Source organism: Antechinus flavipes, chromosome 1 (genome assembly GCF_016432865.1).
Source record: "Antechinus flavipes isolate AdamAnt ecotype Samford, QLD, Australia chromosome 1, AdamAnt_v2, whole genome shotgun sequence".
NCBI classification, from domain to species: Eukaryota; Metazoa; Chordata; class Mammalia; order Dasyuromorphia; family Dasyuridae; genus Antechinus; species Antechinus flavipes.
The window spans coordinates 638,003,713-638,008,223 of NC_067398.1; the positions used below are offsets into that span (position 1 = coordinate 638,003,713).

Consider the following 4,511-nt stretch of genomic DNA (forward strand, 5'->3'; position numbering starts at 1 on the left):
AAAAATCATGGGGAATAAGTTCATGGCCCTCTTTTTTTTTTCCCCAGTCCATTGGTGACTAGGAAAGTCCAAGGGCATCATTCACTTTTTCAGAACTTGTGAGTACGCTACCATGAAACTGGAATATAATACTGATGAACTCTGGGCAAATTTTGCCCATAAGCCATCACAACTCACCTTGGTCAAAGCCTTTGTCGGACTGAATGTTGTATACAGATCTCTGTTCTATTTCTAGGCATTTGTCCTGGAGTTATTGGGCAAAAAAAAAACATAATTTGGCATTCTTCAAATCTTTCTGAAGCAACACTAGCTTAGATTATTTTTCCCTCCTCCTATTAAGGAGGAATCTGACAAGAAATTTGCTGACAATGATAGAGACCTCCCTTTGGTTGTTAGAGGGCAAACCTATTTCCTTTTCCTAAAGGAAAAAAAAAAAACTCCTGTACCTTATGTTCTGCCTCCTCTTTTCTGTATGATCAAGGCACAAAATTGTCATCAAGTAAATTAAAGTTAAAGGACATGGACATGTCTCGGCAATAGAGAAACTTGAAGAGCATTCACTTGGGGCAAAAATGCCAAATTTACTTGAGCTACTTATGTTTCAGACTCTATCATATGGGAAAGAGCATTATTTCTAGAGTTAAGGCAGAGTTCTAAATCCTGCTTCTGATATTTTACTTCTATGACAAAAATTGCTTCTTTGAATTTTACTTTCCTTATCAGCAAATAAAGATGGTTGCACTAAGTGACCTGGGAAGTTTGGTCTGTTATAAATCCCAGGATTCTGTTGAAAGGTCTCCTTTAGCTAATGGTGCTATTCCAAGAACCTCCAAATAGAATTTGACCCTCTACAATGCATTTAGTGGAGTTCCATGTGGTTTTTCTGTATCAGAAAAATCTGGGATATCTGTTCTCAGAGATCTGAGTAACTAAACTAAAGGTCATGTTGCATTTCTTTCATTCTTCGTAGCTCCATCCTTAAACCTGGTAGAAGTATTACCTTCAGGTTATGAAATTTCAGGGAGTTTTCAATTTGGAGCCATTTCAAAGGTGACTAGTAATCACTTAAACTTAAACCACTTAAAACTGGTTCTAATGCAGTTTTCATTTATAATTACCATCAGAAAAAGTCTGCATATGTTTTAATTTGCACATAGTCTTAGATTTTTCTCAACTTTTTTGCTTTTATTATTCATTATATTTTTCTTTTCCCAATGTTTTTATATTATCTTTTTTAGTTTTCTGCATGACCCATTCTAACTTCCACAGCCTTCAGTTGATGGGTCAGCTTTTCCCTTATCTGTCCTAAGGTAACAATTTTCCTTGCCCCTCTAACTTAATTTTCTTCCCTAAATTTTCCATCTTGTATCTAGTTTCATTTTTTTTCCCCTGATCCTGCTGTAGTTGTGACCAAGATTTTGTGTGTGTGTGTGTGTGTGTGTGTGTGTGTGTGTGTGTGTGTGTGTGTGTGTTTTTTTTCCCCTTGAGGCTTTACTCTGACTTCTAGGATATCTTTCAGTATTGCATCATTCTGATTATATTTCCTCTTAGTTCATTTTTATCCATTTTGGTGAACTTGGATCAAGATATGCAATTAATGGCATGGTTAGGGCTTGTTTCAGGGATAGTGGCCCAGTATATAATGTTCTCTCTAATGTTCTCTGTTAAGTTTTTCTTGGTCTCTGGAGGCAGCCTTCCTTTCAATTCAGTAATCGCCACACGAGTAGCCAGGGGTTAAAGTCGTCCAAATCCTTTGTCTCTTGCCGAGTCTTGTCTCCTTTCCTGCAGCCCAGTTAGCTTTCTTTCTTTTTTTTCTTTCTTTCTTTTTTTTTTTTTTACATTTATAAATTTTTGTGTAATTCCCAAACTATATATAAATGAGATTCTGCTATTGAAATAACAAAGTGATCTATGCTTTTACTCATAACATAGTATTCCATTTACATTACAAAAACCAGTCAATGCATGTAGAATACACCTCCAACCTACACTCACCCCCCCACCCACATTCTCATCCAATTTATATATACAACATGTGTACAGACAAAACTTGATAAACACATATTTGAGTTAGGGAAGATTAGTAAATAGGTGTTTTCCTTGCCTCAGCTCCTCCCTGTTATGAGTTGGAGGGAGAAAATGATGGCAGACATGGCCTTTCAGGATATTAAAAAATACATTAAGTGGGACAAATTTCTTTAGCACACACATGTAGTTAAAATGAAGACTGCTCCAACATCTGAGGTAATTCTCCTATAAGTGACACTATGAATTAGGAGGAAAAAGTGTAAATGCAAAGCAGGTAAACAGAGGAGAAAACCCAATTAATGATAGACTCAGGCTACTTTGGGAAATATAGAATCTTCTTATGTAAGAAATAGATCCATGGCCCATTTCAACTTCTTCTCTGTAATGGCCATGATTTTATTGCCTTGTCATATATTTCAACAGGACCCAACATTTGTCTGCATAAAAGCAGACAATGAAGTCATTAATGTGTGGTGAAATTCTCATCCCCAAAGACTAAATAATGAAATAGATTTCTATGATTCAAAGTTAACTGGACTGAAAATTCAGTTTATTTATAATGAGGGCTTGTTTTGATGACAACCAAAACTTGGGCCAAATTCTCTGTCTAGATAATTACAAAAAATAAAATGTGAAAAACTACCGGTCCATATTCTTAATGTCATTGTACAAAGCAAATAGTTGCACAAAGAACATGCCACATTTCTCTCTTTAACCAAAGGTCTACAGTTACCAGGCAATAATTTCCAGAGCACCAACTCATGCCATGCCATCATGCTTCTACTATACATAATGGACGACTGTTATTGGTGAAATTATTCTGAAAGCAAATGTCCACACTTGTGTGGCTAACAGATCACAGAAATAAGTTCAACCAAAAACACATTGTCAAATTTCTTAAATTTTAACATAAGCTGATCAGCAACAGAGGAAAGACTTAAGGCAATAAGAAGCACCAGCGAGTGCTCCTCTGTATGATTAATAAGAATATCTGCAATTCGCCGGTGTCAGCCCAGAAGATAAGCACTTTGTCTGTGGATATACATGACAGGAAGAACCTCATCATTCTTAAAGGGGTAAAGACGCCAGTGTTTCTTTGGGATCCGTGCTTCTGGTGGCTCACTATACTTTAATCACCACACCTCGAAACATGTTGGTATCCTCAAGGAGTGCCCCTGACAGTTCAAAGCTGGGTTTCTCTTTATTAGGTGGGTCTTTTCCCTTACTATAACCAGATTGGAGAACAATCTCCTGATTCTCATCACTGCTGCCACCCACATCTTTTTTCTGGCGACTCTCCAGTCGTAGAGAATTATAAAACTTTCTGCTTCTTGTTCCTGTAGGTTCTGGGCATCTCGGTTCTGCCCACCACTAGGCCCCTCACTAATGGTTTTCCTCTGGTTAGAATGGCTATGGTGTCTCTCCCGCCTGTGTTCTTATTCTGACTGCTCCCTGTGTTGCCTTTCATCTCTTCCTTTCACTTTCCCGTTCCTGCTTCACCTTGACTACAGGATGATGAGGGCTACTTTTCTTATTTGGAGGAGATCGGCCTCTTCTCCCAAAGGACTTGTTTTTCCTTTTGGTAGGTGATTTGCTGCCACTGTCAGCGCGATCACTGGAGGCACGAGCGCTGCGGGCTCGTGGAGCCGCGGCAGGGAGTGGCAGTGGCACCTCTTCCTCCGGTGCTGGGCTCGGACTTCTAGAGGAACCGCACCGAGCCTAGGGACGGGGCTGGTGAGAGCTGGACGCAGGGGTCCGGCTGTGCAGCTCTTGCTTCACCAGCGACAGATCCGGCACCAGCACTTCCTCCCCCGGCTTGTCCTCCCCCTGCCGCCTCCGCCGGCGCCGCTGCCTCCACTCTGGCTTCGTCTCCTTCATCCTCGCGGCCCCGGGCCAGTTGGCTCCTCAGCGACGCACCCAGCGCGTACTCCCTGCTTCCGTTTCTGGGGTGGCTTCAATTCTTCTGTCAATGTTGTGTTCTCTTCTTTTCTTAAATATGATGGTTCTCCGAGATTATAAATAAATTAGAGGAACATAGAATAGTTTAGCTCTCAGACTTGTGGAGGAGAAAGAAATTTGTGACCAAAGATGAACTAGAGACCATTACTGATCACAAAATAGAAAATTTTGATTTCATCAAATTAAAAAGCCTTTGTACAAACAAAACTAATGCAAACAAGATTAGAAGGGAAGCAACAAACTGGGAAAACATCTTCACAGTTAAAGGTTCTGATAAAGGCCTCATTTCTAAAATATATAGAGAACTGACTCAAATTTATAAGAAATCAAGCCATTCTCCAATTGATAAATGGTCAAAGGATATGAACAGACAATTTTCAGAGGATGAAATTGAAACTATTACCACTCATATGAAAGAGTGTTCCAAATCATTATTGATCAGAGAAATGCAAATTAAGACAACTCTGAGATACCACTACACACCTGTCAGATTGGCTAAGATGACAGGAAAAAATAACGATGAA

At 39.5% G+C, this 4,511-nt stretch overlaps 1 pseudogene; it reads right to left on the bottom strand.

Annotated features, from left to right (window-relative positions):
- Window positions 1-2,876: 2,876 nt before the first annotated feature.
- LOC127547850 (smad nuclear-interacting protein 1-like) lies at window positions 2,877-4,034 on the bottom strand (annotated as a pseudogene).
- Between the last annotated feature and the right edge of the window lie 477 nt (window positions 4,035-4,511).